The sequence below is a fragment of the Microtus ochrogaster genome, chromosome 8 (genome assembly GCF_000317375.1).
Source record: "Microtus ochrogaster isolate Prairie Vole_2 chromosome 8, MicOch1.0, whole genome shotgun sequence".
Taxonomy (NCBI): Eukaryota; Metazoa; Chordata; class Mammalia; order Rodentia; family Cricetidae; genus Microtus; species Microtus ochrogaster.
The window spans coordinates 38,217,425-38,234,597 of NC_022015.1; the positions used below are offsets into that span (position 1 = coordinate 38,217,425).

Here is a 17,173-nt window from a genome sequence, read left to right on the forward strand (position 1 = left end):
ACAAAACTGGAGTCAGAATTAACAACAATAAAACAAAATAATACTAGTGGTGGGAGAGAGAACAGGGTTGAGAGTTTCATATAGCCCAAAGTGTCTCAAACTCACTATGTTGCTAAAGCTGGACTTCAACTGATCCTCATGCTTCTGCCTTAAAAATGTTAGGGTTACACATATGCACTATCATGTCTAGACCTAATTAAGTGTTTGCAGTAGACATAAACGTATTTAAAGTACACACTTCAGCTGCTTGGCACTCAGCTTCTAGATAAGCAGGAATTCAATCTCACCTAGGAAGCTAGCCAACAAGGTGACAGGTTTGTTGAGAGACCAAGGTATCTATGTCCCTTTACCCAGGCTTCTTTTACAAATTGAGTTACGTGAAAGGAGGGAATCTCCACTGAGAAAATGCCCCCATAAGATCTGGCTGTAGAAGCATTTTCTTAATAAGTGGTTGATGGGGGAAGGGCCAATCAATTGTGGGTGGTGGCATCCCTGAGCTGGTGGTCCTAGATTCAATAAGCAGGCCAGTAAGCAGCACCACTCTATGCCTCTGCATCAGTTCCTGCCTCCAGGTACTTGCCCTGATTTCCTTTGATAATGAATACAATATGAAGTGTAAGCCAAATAAACTATTTCCTCTTGCTTTTGGTCATTGTGTTCCATCACAGCAGTAGTAGCCCTAACTAAAACACCCTGGGAACTTCGTCAGTGAGTATCCACAGAGACCTGGATTCTATTGCCAGCTGGGCTGCTGGAGTTTGCAATCCTGAGACCTCATCTCAGCACTTTAGTTTCAGCAGCTCATTACATTGAATGACTGTGGGAGTTGAGCAGCTGGCACCTACTACAAACAGAAGCTACTATTCAATCAACATGCCAAAATGTCACCTGGGAGCTTCCTAAGCTTTCATGGGCAAGGAATCACCGAGAAGTCTTGTTAAAATGCACCCTGTTTTCTGATTCAGGAAAGAACAGTTCCAGTTTGAGACTCTGCACTATCTACCTGATGCCATGAGTGTAAGCTAGTGCTGATCAATTGTTATTCAAAGTAACAACTAAGGATCAGTTTAAGCTATATTTTCAAAAACTGTAGTTTGAATGTTTGAATACAAAACCATGAAAAGCATACTAACATGAACATGGAACTGTACCAAAGGATAATGCTTCTATATGCTGGGAATATATATTGCTCTTATTGGTTGATAATAAAAGTTGCCTATAGTGAGGCAAAATATAGCCAGGAAGAAAAGTCAAACTGAATACAGAGACACAGAAAGACAGAGTGATGTGAAGAAGGATGTGAGACAGTCACCAGAGAAGCAAAATGCCAGCAGACTGCTAAAAGCCATGGCCATGTAACAATACACAGATTAATAGAAATGGGTTAACTTAAATGTAAGAGCTAGTTAGCAGTAAGTCTGAACTATAGGCCAAACATTCTGCAATTAATATTAAGCCTCTGAGTGATTATTTAGAAATGGCTGCAGGACAGGACGAGACAGAGAAAGCTATGCTCTTAGTCTCAACAGGACATAGGAGTAACACATTATATTACTTCTCAAACAATGACATCAAATGATAAAAGACATAATAGCAGAAGCTACTAGTTTCTCTGAAAAGAGAAACTGCTGAAGGTTGCCCTAGAATTAACTATGCATGCAGGAATAACAAGAACCATAACAACATCAAATTCAGAACCACATCATCATCCAAAGAGGTCTGCTTCAACTTAGCATTCATCTCTGCAGGGAGCGGGTTCTGCAAAGCTCCTAGTCCATACCCTGCCCTGTGTCAGCTATACCCATGAGTGGTTAGATGAGAGGCAAAAAAAAATCCTCAAAGACTCCAAAAACAACTCAAGATGATACGCCAACAGAGGAGCATTAAAGGAAGCCCTGAGTATAAGCGCTCTGTGAGACTACACAGTGCTATGGAACCTTTGTACACTATAAATAAATATGCACTACTCTCATTGGTTAATAAAGAGCTGCCTGGCCTAGACCTGGGCAGGAGAGAATGGGTGGGAGAGCCAAACTAGAAGAATACTGAGAAGTGCAGAGATGCAGAGAAGTTACCACACAGTCAGAGTAAGCAAGACATGTCCTAGTCTTGTCTTGTCTAAATGCCATGAGTATTGGGACAGCATATAGACTAACAGAAATGGGTTAACTTAAGTCATAAATTAGTGATTTAAGTGCTAGTTATTAATAAGCCTGAGCTATCAGCCAAGCATTTACAATTAAGTTTTTGTGTGGTTATTCGGAAATACTGCCATGTCAAGAAAACTCCACTTACAACACAGTAACATGCCAGTCCAGCCAAATCTGTCTATGTATCATTTAAGAAGCTTCACACAATTTCAAGTCCAAAGGGAACACCAGAGCAAATTCACTGGGCTTGCAGTAAACACTGCCAGGACAACACACCAACAGTACAGAAACAGGAGCAGCTGCTTCTGTCCAAGTAACAAATAGGAAAAGCCTCAGCAAACAAAATGTGTCTGAAACTTTTTAATATTATTTCAAGAATGTTATGAAGGGAATATTTTAAAACACCAATTAAATGTGTTCAAAAGCATGGAAGCACACAATGCCCCAATTTCAAACCCATTCCTATATATCCCAAGTCTCCTTGATGCCAAGTGACCTACCTAATACAAACACCATGTGAGCCACATCTAAGCGTAAAATTTTTAGTAGCCACATCAGAAAAATAAGGTCTGCCTGCTAAACAAGCATAAACACCTGAGTTGGATCCACAAGGCCAATGGTATGTGCTTATAATCCCAGCACTGAGAGACTAGAAAAGATGACTCCATGGGGCTTGCCAGTCAGCCAACCTAGCCTAATCAGCAAGAAACCCTGCCCCTAAACAAGGTGATTCTTAAGGAATGACAGACTGTCCTCACACAACCATATATATGCACACACAAAAGTAAAGTGAAAAGCCTATGGAAATTCAATGTGTACTTTACACCTATAGCACATATAACTTGGGCTTCTCAATTTGAAGTTCTCAAGATCCACATGTTACCTTCTCTACTGTGCTATGCAACAATGAGACTATGCCTCAGTTAAGATCGTTGCAGTTGCCGGGAGGTGGAGGTGCACACCTCTGATCCCAACACTCGGGAGGCAGAGGCAAATGGATCTATGAGTTTTAAGCCCAGCCTGGCCTACAGAGTGAGAACCAGGTCAGGACTACACAACACAGTGAAACCCTGTCTTGAAAAACCAAAAAGCAAACAAACAAAAAAGGCTGTTGCAGTGACTGACCAAAATTCCCCTTGTAGTACTGAAATAGTCCCTCCAATCTTTCCAAAGCCAAAGTTAGTCAATTTTTTCCATATAAAGTCAATGGAGGGGGGCTGGAGAGATGGCTCAGTGGTTAAGAGCATTGCCTGCTCTTCCAAAGGTCCTGAGTTCAATTCCCAGCAACCACATGGTGGCTCACAACCATCTGTAATGAGGTCTGGTGCCCTCTTCTGGCCTGCAGGGCATACAGACAGAATATTGTATAAATAAATAAATAAATATTTAAAAAAAAAGTCAATGGAGGCAAAGCACAATAAGGCACACTTGTAACCCTGGCACTTAGAAGGTAGAGGCAGGAGGATTGGCAATCTTAGCTACATGACATTAGAGCCAATACAATGGTGGTTTGTAGTAGCAGGCCTCTTGTTCGTCCCAACTGCCCAGAACCTAAATAATCACACAGAAACTATATTAATTAAATTACTGCTTGGCCCAATAGCTCTAGCTTACTCTTACATCTTAATTAATTTAACCTATCTCCATTAATCTATGTATCGCCATGTGGCAGTGGCTTACTGGGTAAATTTCCCAGTGTCTGTCTCTGGTGGCAGCTCCATGGCTTCCCCTCTAACTCTGCCTCCTTTCTCCCAGCATTCAGTTTAGTTTTCCCTGCTTACCTAAGTTCTGCCCTATCAACAGGCCAAGGCAGTTTCTTTATTCACCAATGGTAATCACAGCATACAGAGGGGAATCCCACATCAGTGATTTTTTGCTGTTTGTTCATGAGACAAGAGTTTGGAGACATAGGCCAGGCTAACTTCAAACTCCATATTGTCCTACTTTTACCTCCTGAGAGCCCAATTACAGGAAGTAGCAGAAGGCATTTCCTTGGAGAAGGCAGAAATCGTAGCTTGTTGCTATTATTGGCTCCAACATGATTTCTTCAGAGGTGTCAAAAGCAATCAGCTTTGTCATATCCAGGTATTCCAGAACATTGTTAATATCCCTTCCTCCTTTTTTTTTTTTTTTTGAAAAAGGAAATGAATTAAACCCATGAAACTTCTTAAATGTTAATTTGTACTGTATCAATAATACAGGAGTAATCCAAACGGTGTCAACTGATTAAAAATTACACGACACAGAGAAAGCCTTAATAAAGGAAGCAAAACCTCCAAATTTGTTTCACAGCAAGGATACCTGGACATGGAACTCCATTATATAAGTAAGCCTCAAAGGAATGGGACCAGGCATGGTGATATAGGCCTATAGCCCCACTCAGGAGGTCAAGGTTAAGTTCAAGGACAGCTTGAAATACAGAGTGAGACCCCGTCTCAAGAAGAAGGGAGGCTAGAGGGAAAGTGTCTAGGAGAGAAAGAAGGCACTCCAGATTTAACTGCAAAGATAGAGACAGGAGACCCACAAAGCTTCAACAACCTCACAGCAGGAAAGCAGGTCAAGCAGGCCAGGAGGACCAAAAGGCAGAAAAAGAAAGGACAATGCCAGGCCAGACCTTGAAGGGTTCAGTATGAATCCATAACATGTTCAGATTTGCTGTAGAACCAGAGAGATCAATTATTTATTATGTATACAACATTCTGCCTCCATGTATACCCACATGCCAGAAGAGTGCACCAGATCTCCTTACAGATGGTTGTGAGCCACCATGTGGTTGCTGGGAATTGAACTCAGGACCTCTGAAAGAGCGGTCAGTGCTCTTAACCACTGAGCCATCTCTCCAGCCCCGAGATCGATGAGTTTTAACCAAGAAAAACTGACATCTCACTGAGCCATCTCTCCAGCCCCGAGATCAATGAGTTTTAACCAAGAAAAACTGACATCATCAACAGCAGGGACCACACAAAGTACTTTTCTGGCTTTCAGCAACATTAGTGAATGGGAGTGAACACACTGAAGCTGAGTAAGTATTCGCTCTGCAGAGGATATACCACTACAGAGAGGGAGGAGAACAGAGTTAGAACCAAAAGGGATCCAGAGAAGATTCTGCAATGGCGCAACTTCAAAAAAGCAAAACTTAAAAGTTTCTCCTTATTACCATGCCTCCTTCATTGCTAAAAATTCTACCTCGTCAAAACCTAGTTTCCCCTTTTCATTCCTGACTGCATTTTGGTATCGATGACAACTTAATGCTTACTTGTGGAATTCTTAGCCACCTGAGAAACACAATGCTCAAAGAGCAGATGCTTCCACATAACATGGTCCAAATGTGCCACTGCAATGCTGAGAACAACGCAGCAGAAAGTCTCATCATACAGGTCACTTTTATACTAAAAATGTCAAAGCCCAGAAGCTGGAGAGATGACTTAGCAGTTAAGAACACTGGCTGCTCTTTTAGAGAACTTGGAGTCATTTTCCAGCACCCACATGGGGGCTCACAACTGTCTGTAATTCTAATTACATCAAATCCAAAGGTTTTGATGCCCTCTTCTGGTCTATGCAGTTACCAGGTATACATGGGTGATGTGGGAGTGTCATATGTCAATCTGTTGATTTCATTGGTTAAGCAATAAAGAAACTGCTTGGCCCTGATAGGTTAAAACATAGGTGGGAGGAGTAAACAGAACAGAATGCTGGAAGAGGAAGTGAGCTCAGAGACGCCATGCTCCCCTCTCCCGGGGAGATGCGATAGCTCTGCTCTCTGAGGCACACACGATGAAGCTCTGACCCAGGATGGACGTAGGCTAGAATCTTCCCGGTAAGTGCACCTAGCGGTGCTACACAGATGATTAGAAATGGGCTGAATTAATATGTGAGAATTAGCTTAGAAGAGGCTAGATAGAAATGGGCCAAGCAGTGTTTAAATGAATACAGTTTGTATGTTGTTATTTCGGCCAGGGTGCTGGGGACGCAGCCCCGCCACTCCTATTACTACACATGGGGTGTACAAACATACATGCAGGTAAAATCAACATACATATAAAATAATAAAATAGTCTGAGGAATGGGTGGCTGAAGAAATGGTTCAGCAGTTAAGAGCACTTGTTGCTTTTCTAGGCAACCTGGGCTCAATTTCCATCACACATGGGGTTCACAATCATTCTTAACTAAAATCTAAAATCCCAGGGGATCCAATGCCTTCTTCTGACCTCCTCAAACACCTGGCACATACATACATCAGACACAAAATAAAAATAAAATCTTTTTTTTTTTATTAAAGGATGACAAAGTTTGGCATGTTGGAGCACAACCAAGAAAAATCCACTCACTTTTTGTCAACTAATTCAAATATTTTAAATACTGCAGTTTGTTCCTCTATAAATAAGCATGTTCAATTTGAATGAACAGCCATCATTTCTTCCAAGGGGTCCTGTCTAAGAAGCATATCCATTGGCAATTTTGTCATGGTCTGGTGGTGTTAGAAATACCATTAAGCAACTATAACTAGACATGAAAATCTGTTTGTTTTATACAATTTCAAAAGCAATGGTTAAATGTATGTAAAGAATGGCTTATTCAAGGAATAGGAGGCTCTTGGCTTTGTTTTAAAGTGAGGCTTCGTCCCTTCGCCATCGTGCGCCACCTGCCCGCCTAGCCTTCTCGCCATGTCTTCTCACAAGACTTTCAGAATCAAGTGATTCCTGGCTAAGAAACAAAAGCAAAATCGTCCTATTCCTCAGTGGATTCGGATGAAAACTGGCAACAAAATCAGGTACAACTCCAAGAGAAGACACTGGAGGAGAATGAAGCTGGGCCTGTAAGGAGTCAACAATGAATGGCAAAACAATTAATGATGAATCGTGATCCTTGATGAGTGTTACAAGATAAAGTTCAACATTTTCAATCTGGAGACTTGATTATGTTTAAGTTGGGAGTGGTTTCTCCAGTAATAAAATGTAGAACCTTTTGAAAAAAAAAAAAATAAAGTGAGGCTTGAATGGAAAGGAAAAGGGTAAGTAAAGCAATAACAAATTAGGAAAAAAAGGTTCTCCCAGAAGCTTGAGAGAAAAAAGGAACAAAGACCTAGAAAAATGGTATGGTCTATTCTGGAGGGAAGGAAAGCTGCACATGCCAGAAGAGGGGTGGACACAAGCTGGAGAGGAAGAAATGAAAAGCTTCCACCAAAACATTCAAGGCTCTCCAAACCTCTAATCCACCAAGCAGGACTCCTGGCATCAACAGATGATAAGCCAAGCAGGAGAAAGGAAGCACCATGCACCCAGACAAGAGGCACAGTGGTAACTAGTAGGGCTATTCTTTCAAACAACAAATGAGTGTGCAGTGGCTTAGTGGGGTAAAAGCACTTGCTGTCTACCAAGCCCGACAACCTGAATTTGATTCCCGGAACTCGAACGGTAAGCAGAGAGAACTGACTGCAGCTACCTACCCCCCTGTGAATATCTGCAAGGGCAGCTTCCATTCTGAAAGAAGGCTGCACTACATGATAATCACAGTGCCTATCAAAACTGTTTTGAAGCCGGGCGATGGTGGCACACGCCTTTAATCTCAGCACTCGGGAGGCAGAGGCAGGCGGATCTCTGTGAGTTCGAGACCAGCCTGGTCTACAAAGCTAGTTCCAGGACAGGCTCCAAAGCCACAGAGAAACCCTGTCTCGAAAAACCAAAAAAAAAACCAAAAAAACCTGTTTTGATGTAAATAGTACAAGTTATAGATACACACTGATGACATGGAACCCCAGAAAGTAAAAACAGGAAGGTTCTACAGCTTCTCACAGGCTTAATGGCATTGGTCCCATATAACCCTTCTCTCCTATGGCAACTTTAGTGAAACATAAAGGCATAAAGACTAGGAAATGATATGGGAGGAGGTGGAAATTTTTAATAAAAATTAAAAAATAAAAAAAATAGGAAATGACAGGAAACGAATGAAAAGACAGAAAACAGAGAAACATTTGGGAAGTCTAGTATTCAAATAAAACTGGTTTTAGTATAACATGCTCATAGTTTTCTTTCTTCTCTTATTGGGGGTGGGGTGGGAAATGAACCTAGGGTCTTTGGCATGCTAGATAAGCACTCTACCACTGAACTATATATTCCAAGACCTATTCCAAGCCCTACTTCTTCTTCTTTTTTTTCCCCCCCAAAACGGGATTTCTCCATAGCTTTTGGTTCCTGTCCTGGAACTAGCTCTTGTAGACCAGGCTGGCCTCGAACTCAGAGATCCACCACCTGCCTTTGCCTCCCGAGTGCTGGGATTAAAGGCATGCGCCACCACTGCCCAGCTCCAGCCCTACTTCTTTTTTTCTTTTTTCTTTTTTTTGGTTTTTCGAGACAGGGTTTCTCTGTGGTTTTGCAAGACCTACTTCTTAAAAATCTATCTTCATTTATGTGCATCATGTACCTGAAGTCCCTGTGGAGGCCAGGAAAGATCTCAAAGTGTGCTTCACAAAACAAGGCAAATACACAGGAAACCAGAAGCCAAGATGCCACACAAAAGAGTGGAAGGCACAGTATCCAGAGGAAGGCAAAAGGCAAGGGGTTCTAGACAGAATGTATCACAATGAGAAGGGCAGACAGGCTGCTGGATGTATCTGACTATGTTGAAAAATTCTGCAAATAGGTCAGAGCTTTTAGGAATCATTAGCCTAAGTATACCTACATTTAATACTGATCTCAGTTAAGAGGTGTGTTTTAACTGTTGGAAGATGAAGGGAGAAGGAGGTATGCATGCAATAGAGGCAACCTCCTGGTCATAGCCAAAGTGGAATGGACTTGAAATATACATACACGAGACAATGAAGACACCAGAGGTGAACAGAGTTAGTTAAGCAAGCAGATCCAAGTCCGTGGGAATGAGAAAGGTGAAAAGATGACTGTTACTGTTTCTGTCACAAATCCAATGCTTTTGAGGTTTTAGCCTAATAGTCTTCGTGAAACAGCCATAGGTAGAATATTTCTCAAATCACCTAAAACAACCTGCTGTGCATGCTACAACTCAACATGGTACAGTTACATCTACAGTTTAAAAACAAAACAACAACAAAAAAACGGACAAAATGATGAATGAGATGTAAAAGAGGTTTAGTAGTGCAAATTTATTGAAAAGTTAATTCAAATTATGGCCATCCTCCTACTGGACATGTTTAAGCTGTCACAGGTGTTTTCAGAGGTAAGGTACATATTCTTCTTGTAGGCATATGTCATTAGTTCATGACTTGTTCTACCACAAAGTAATGGCTATGGAGATTATGACAGCTGTTGGTGTCATGGTGATGTTTCCTGCTGCATTCAACCCACAATTACACAGCAAGTGATCCGGGGACCTCATACTCCAAAGTCATTCCCTAGCTACATTCATCGAGAGAGGTAAGCTGTTCTAAAAGCTTTCTGTGTAATATTATAAGTTACATGAGAAATGTGTCTGCCAAATAAAAACACAATAGATTAATTTTCCAAGCTCAAATCACAGTGAAGTAATGTTTTTAGATCCCGACACAAGAGCAAAGGAAGTTTCCACTTTTGAAAAGCCATCTGACTGTTACAATGTTACAGTAAGGAGCTCTCACTCACTTCAGTCTTCAGTTGAGAATTTACAATGTAATGACAACTGACAGCATCAAAAGATCCTAGAACTCAATACACACCATCCAAATACTGACTAAGCACACTCAACTGAAGTCAGCTGCAACAACACTTGTCTACATAAAAGGACACTCTGAGGCCATGAGATGCTGAGGGCACTTACCACCAACCTGACAGTCAGTCCTATCCCCAGGTACACACACAATTTCAAAGATGAAATATGTAATGTCACTGATCAACATTAACAAGAGAGACACAGATTGATATGAGATAGCTGAGAGGGCAGTTCTGACTTTGAGAACTATTAGGTGAAGTATTACGCCCTAGAAAAAGAAATCAGTTCCCTCCATAGATAAATTTGTATCAGAGAAAACAAAACACAACTGTTACATTTTTAATCTCATCAATGGAAGTCTAAACATTTATCCCTTTTGTCATAAGGATCTGCCTAACATTCTTTTTGGCATTCTGGCTTTGTCTGCAAAACCACAACTATTTTCTAACTGGTCTGTCATAACGTAAGTTTACTCTACATACACCTCCTGAGTAGTTACATTCTAAGAATTCTCTTTAGCCACCTGCCAATGACTCCAGGACCACTAGAAACATCTAACTTTTCTTATGTTTCCTCACCCCAGTATAGGACAGTATTTTGGTGAGCAGAAATGATAAAGAAAAAAAGACTAGCTTGGCAGTGGAGGCACAAACCTTTAATCCCAGCACTTGGGAGGCAGAGGCAGGTGGAACTCTGTGAGTTCGGGGCCAGTCTGGTCTACAGAGCAAGTTCCAGGACTAGCTAGCTCTATTGCTGAGAAACACTATCTCAAAAAACCAAAAAGAAAAAGAAAAAAAAAAACTAACGAAAGGAAAGAAATCATTCTATGCACTGCCAAAGTTAAGGACTCTCTGTTAACAAAGAAAAAGAAAAAACAGAAGACAATGAAAAACTATCAGAAATAATCTCTCCAGAAATACTTCTGAAATATTACAGCCTACCACAAATTATTAATAAATTTTCTTAGTCAAAAAGTACTAACTAGGGGATGGAGAGATGGCTCAGTGGTTAAGAGCACTGTCTGCTCTTTTAGAGAACTGAGGCTCAGTTCCCAGAACAAACAGCACTTCACAAGCATCTATAACTATAGTTCCAGCAGATCCAATGCCCTCTTCTGTCCTTTTAAGGCACCATACGTACATTATAGTTCACATACATACATGTCTGTAAAACATGTATATTTTAAAATATTTTGGGGCTGGAGAGATGGCTCAGTGGTTAAGAGCATTGCCTGCTCTTCCAAAGGTCCTGAGTTCAATTTCCAGCAACCACATGGTGGCTCACAACCATCTGTAATGAGGTCTGGTGCCCTCTTCTGGCCTGCAGGCATACACACAAACAGAATATTGTATATATAATAAGTAAATAAATAAATAAATAAATATATTTTAAAAGTACAAACCATATAAAACAGAATTCACAACTATTCGCTCAGAAAATACTTAAAATCCAACTTAAAAAACAAACAAATATTATACTAATTTAATGAAATACTCTAAGAATTCAGAAAGCAATGAGCACAGTCCCAGCACATGAGAGAAGAATGATAACTAAGAGTTTGAGGCAAGAACAAGAGAGAGACCTTGTTTCAAAAAACCCAAAAGAAATTAAATGCAGATTAAGCAAAGAGAGGAGAGGCTAAAGGAATCCATACAGAAAAGTGCCCACACAGAAGTCACAGGACAATAACATACAGACACAGTTGGAGAAAATGGCAGAGAACAAATGTCATTAGGGAAATGCAGGGGCTACCTCCTTCTTGGGGAGAGGGTGGAATTGGCAGGTCACAGGCAAAGCATCAGTCTGTATGCTTTGGGATCAATCTGTTAGCAAACAGAATCAAAGGGCATCACAGCTCCACGGCTGTAATAGAGATGAATGGGGCAATATAGTTCCAAGAGTCAAAAGGCCTCGGGAAACAATGCCAACCAGAAGATACAAAAGGAAGACATCAAAGAGTAGTCAGCAGAAAATCTGAAATGTAGATGAGAAGCTCAGTCTGAGACACAATGGTCCCCTGTAGAATTTCCTATTAAATGCCAACTGAGCCAAAGTCAACTATGTATATAAAGGCAATCTCTGATCTTCAATCAAAAGTGCCAGTAAAGAGTTAGGGCAATTGGGACTCAAAAAAATGCAAGGTATCTGGCTAGAAGCCAATGATACAAAATGAACTCTTCCCCATCCCACCAATCCTCCAAGAGTCAGGCAGTCTAGGCCTAAAGGTCTCATGCTCTTCCTCTGAACACCACTCCAGCTTGCAAGGCCTAGCTGCTCCTTGGTGACTAGCTCAATCCCCACTGAAAACAGGTAACCCATTGAGCTCTACAGATAAACAAAAGCCAGCTACACTGGCTGCTGTTTAACTTCCAAAAGACATAGTACAACACAGTTCCCAGTGCAGATGGACTATCTAGACCGGCTGCCCCAGCTCTACAATCAAAAAGGAACATATAACTGCTTTCCCATGGGCAAGAATTCCAGGAAGGAAACATTGATATCTTAACAGTCTTACCTTTCAAGCCAAGGTTTAAAACTAAAAAAAATGTTTTCTTCTGTGTGGCTCCTTGCCCATTACAGGTTATCCTGGTGACAGCTATCTTCCAATTTACCGCATTAGCAGATTAGCAGAAATAAGAGAGGATACTGCATCAAATAGTGTTCCTGTAAAAACAAAAACAAAACAGATAATCGCATGTGTTGTGTTTTGGTCTGATGACAGCTACCCTTAAAAATAATACTGGCTCAAGGTCTTGATTCCCTCAGAGCTGTACCTCAGAGAATTAAAAAGCCCAAATTGAAGCTTTTCTATGTGAACACAGAAAAAAGAGATAATCCTATACTCCAATTTTTATTACACACTGAAGAAGAACCTAGAGATAAATACAGACACCACAACAGCACTGGGAGGATGACACTCTCACAGAAGGCTGCTACAAAAGCACTACACTTTAATAAGATACAAAGCAAAAGACTGGGAAGATGACTCAGCAGTTTAGAGCACTAGCTGCTATTGCAGAGGATACCCTGGTTTGATCCCCAATACGCACACAGTGACACACAACTGTCTGTAACTCCAATTCTAGGTGATCTGCCAAACTCTTTGACCTTTTCACACACCACACACAGTGCATACATACTGGCAAAATACTCATACACATAAAATTGTGCATGTACATATGTGTGTCTATGTAAAGACACTAGACACAACTTAGAAGAGTCTCCTTCATATGCCCTGATATGTCTAAATGAGAGTTTACTAGATTCTGTATAGGGCATTGTCACTGATGTGTCTGCCAAGCCATAGTTTCTAATGTCAACTAAGCAAACTGGGGAAAAAAATGAACATTATCTATACAAAGCACTTGTTACCTAATGCTACAGAAAAAAGACAACCTGGGGACTCTACACTTATTATTAATGCAGTCTATAAGGCCCTTACAAAAAACATTCCTTACCTAATGCCTTGTTTCAGTTAAACTTGCACCACACTGAGCAATACTTCCTTCTCAAGACAAATGGACATTATGCTGAATGCATGTTAAAACAAAATGAACTGACAAAAACGTTAACAAACCCAAGTTTAAAAAAATTAGAAGGAAGAATAATGCTAAAACCAAAGCATGTCACCATTTAAATGCTTTCTGAACATACACTCAGGAAAGCATTGCTGATCGTCTAGATTCCGCATGCGCCAGTATGCACTGCTTGAGTCCTTAGGCCAAACTTAATATGGTAGTATAAAAATTGCATTACTGCCGGGTGGTGGTGACGCACGCCTTTAATCCCAGCACTCAGAGGCAGGGGGATCTCTGTGAGTTCGAGGCCAGCCTGGTCTACAAGAGCTAGTTCCAAAAGCTACGGAGAAACCCTGTCTCGAAAATAAAAAAAAAAAAAAAAATTGCATTACTGCTAGGAGTGTAGCTCAGTACAATGCTTGCCTAGCACATATGAGTACCCTGATTCAATCTTCAGTTGTGTGTGTGTGTGTGTGTGTGTGTGTGTGTGTGTGTGTGTGTGTGTGTAGACAAAGAACCTGTCACCACTAAAGGTTAAGCCTAGTTCCAACTATCATTCTCTGTTAAGGTTCCAGACAGCCCTTTGCTATGCGTGGTAGCACACCCTTTAATCCCAGTACTCAGAAGACAGAGGCGGATGGAGCTAAGTGAGTTTATGGCCAGCCTGGTCTACGTGTTGAGTTCAGGGCTGTCAGGGAGCTGGGGGATGGGGGTGGGAGCACATGACGCAGAGACCCTGTCTCAAAAAAGCAACAAAAACTAAGTTAAGACACTCTTCAAATCTTCAAAATGTATATATATACAAAAATTGGCACTAAATTTGTCTATTTCCAGGTCCCTCAAGCTAGTCTGCAATCAATTCTAAATTCCACCAATAACCACCTATTCTGCCCACTTACAAGCAAAATACCAGGTCCACTCTTAACAGGTTCCCAGCAGTATCATCAACACAGTGCCTATAGTCCTTCCTATTTAAACACCAGAAGCAACAGTGAGATGGTTCAACACACTGTGAATCCAGACTGAGCTAAAATGTCTATAGATGTTGGGGCATCATCTATCCCTTCAAGAAAGAACTTTTGTTCAAGGGCCTATGGATTTTCATTTAGACTATGTTTTTGTTTTGCTTCCTGTTGCTATAATTTAAAACAAAAACAAACAAACAAAAAAACACAAAAATACCCTAAACAAAAGCAACTGGAAGGAGAAAGGGCTTTCTTGGGCACACAGTTCCTGGGTAACATCCAGCAGGGGGAGGGAGTCAAGACCACAGGAGCCTGAAGCAGCTGCTCACATGGGATCCACAATCAGGAAGCAGAGTGATGGATGCTGCTGCTGCTCAGCTCCCTCTCTCCACTTACACAGTCCAGGACCCAGCCAGGGAGTAGTGCCACCCACAATGGCCAGGTCTTTCTTCCCACTTCAAAATAATTCCCACATGTATGGCCAGAGGCCTGTTTCCCAGGTGACTCTAGATTCTGTCAAGATGACAGTTAACATCATAAACTGATTAAGGGAAACTCTGGGTGTGTGTTTAATACCAAGAAAATCTGTATATTTAAAAATGTTAGAATAGTAAGAAATACAGAAGAACAGAACTGTGTGCCAGAACAGTACTGAGACTGCTGGGTAAAGAGGAATAATCAATGTGCACTGAAAATAGATCTACAAAACGGCAGTAAAAGAATGTCTTTTGTTTTTTGTTCATGTCTACTCCCTAAAGCACAATCTACAAGCAAAAAGACAGCAAAATCAGGAGTGCTAGAAACAGAATATTGATCAAATAATATTATACTGAGATCCTAAATCTCATCCTTTCCTTCCATACTAGCAGATACCCATAAGCTAAAAGACCGTTCTTTGAATTGAGACAGCCTACCTCAGTCACAATGAAAATTAAAAGAGCTACACAGAACCAATGCCAGGCCAAGGAAGGTCACACCCCATCATGGGGTGGAGAGAGAACAAAACATGACTTAAAATTTTACTGGAGCTCACTAACCAAGTGAGCAGGACTAGTGATCACTATAATGTCCAACTAATAAGCCCTGCCTAACACTGAAGCTGCTGCCCATCAGCCACTCTCATCTGTTAACCTTAAAATAAAAGTTCAGGGTTTGGTGTCCCAGGGGTGGGGTGCTCAATGGTTAAAAGCCCAAGTTTGGTTCCCAATATCCATGTTAAACAGTTCCCAACTGCCTCTAACTCTAACCTCCAGGGGATCTGACAACTACTTCTTCTGTCCTCTAGGGGCACTTATATTCTTATGTGCACAAACCGAAATACTCCCCCACACACATGCAAATAAAAGCAAAATAAAATGTTTAATAACAGGAAGTTCCGTTTAAGCTGTTCAAGAAACTTCAAAACAACTAAATTAGCTTCCTATGCGTGTATTCAGGTGTGCTGCTGAAGATGAAACTTAGGTCTCAAGTATTTCCCATACAAGCTCTATAGGAAGTGACCCTCCAGCCTCTCCTTAACTCCTTCAAAAACTATTTGCTGAGTTTATTCTCTTGCACAACACTGAACGTACACAAGTAAGGAACTGATGAACCATAGCTGCTCTACAGTAACCTCAATGGCAATGCCTATGCTTCAAGTCAGAGTCACACGTAATTGAAACCAAGTCTCCCATCATCTAAATACATTTTTATAAAACTTGTTTTCAGCATTTCTGTCTTTTTTGAATGTCAGTTTTGAATGCTGGGTATAGATTTTTGGCGTAATGATAACTAGATGAGGTCAACTTGTCTCAATACTGTTGATGATCTTAATCAGTTAAGATGGCAGTAAGATTTCTTCACTGTAGAGTACCCATTTTCTCTAGTGACTCATCAGTATGTAATCTGCAAGAAGATATGAATAAATGACACTCTTGGAGCATTCTCTTGAAGAGTTTCAGGACTCACTGAAAGCCTAGCATGAAGAATATCACAGTAAACAGAAAATTGCAAAAAAAAAAGAACGATACAAATATACAATGTACACTTAAAAAGTCACTGCTGTTCCAGGACAGGCCCCAAAGCTACAGAGAAACCCTGTCTCAAAAAACAAACAAACAAAAAAGTTATTGCTGCCTCCAGAAAGATCAAGATAATGTCTCACTAAACACCAAGTGCCACTGGGGGTAGGGGTTCAAAATTTAAAGACTCAGAGCAGAAACTAAAAACTGAATAGAAAGGTTTTAAGATAATGAGAACAGAAAACAAGGAAAGAAATTAGAGAGTTCCTGAAGGAGACTACCAGAAGAAACTGAAATCACTGGAAGTTCATGAGCCAGCCAGGAAGAGTAGCCTGGGGCTTTCACAAATAATCAAAAAGATAAGAAGCTTTGGGTTTCCTCAAAGTCACACTAGAAAGCTAAAGAACTGTGGAAGTTGTGTGAAGGAGGAGAGGAAGTGAGCTTAGTGGGAAGCATCTGATAGGTACAAAGCAGCCCCTAAAATACTCACCCATACTCATTAGGATGGTTACAATTTAAAAAATAAATAAACTCAAACAGTCTGTGAGGATGTGGATAAATTCAAACCTTCATGCACTGCAGAGAGAAATGGAAAATACTATAGGGACTGTGAAAAATAATCTGTTGGTTCCTTAAAGTAATTAAAAATACTTACAAAACAAACCATATAAGAAAAAAAATTACCAGATAACCCCGCATTTCCACTTCAGGTTCTATACAAAAGAATGTTAAGGGCTGGGGATTTAACTTGGCTAATAGAGTGTCTGCCTAACACCACAATATCCTTGGTTATCTCATCGCATAAACAGTGTATTGGTGCCTTCCTGCAATATCATCATCACTTAAGGGGGGGAGGGAATCAGAAGTTCCTGATTATCTGAGCT

The 17,173-nt window shown here is 40.8% G+C and overlaps 1 protein-coding gene and 1 pseudogene across 9 annotated transcripts in view; one reads left to right on the plus strand and one right to left on the minus strand.

Moving 5' to 3' along the window:
- Ppp6r3 (protein phosphatase 6 regulatory subunit 3) overlaps nt 1-17,173 on the minus strand; it is a 136,310-nt gene that overhangs the window by 83,854 nt on the left and 35,283 nt on the right. For all 9 annotated transcript variants that reach the window (XM_013347871.2, XM_026781673.1, XM_005351621.2 and 6 more), the window contains exon 2: nt 12,322-12,470. The gene's annotated coding sequence lies outside the window, so the exon portion shown is untranslated. The remainder of the gene's footprint in view (nt 1-12,321; nt 12,471-17,173) is intronic.
- On the plus strand, nt 6,777-6,970 carry LOC102000705 (annotated as a pseudogene).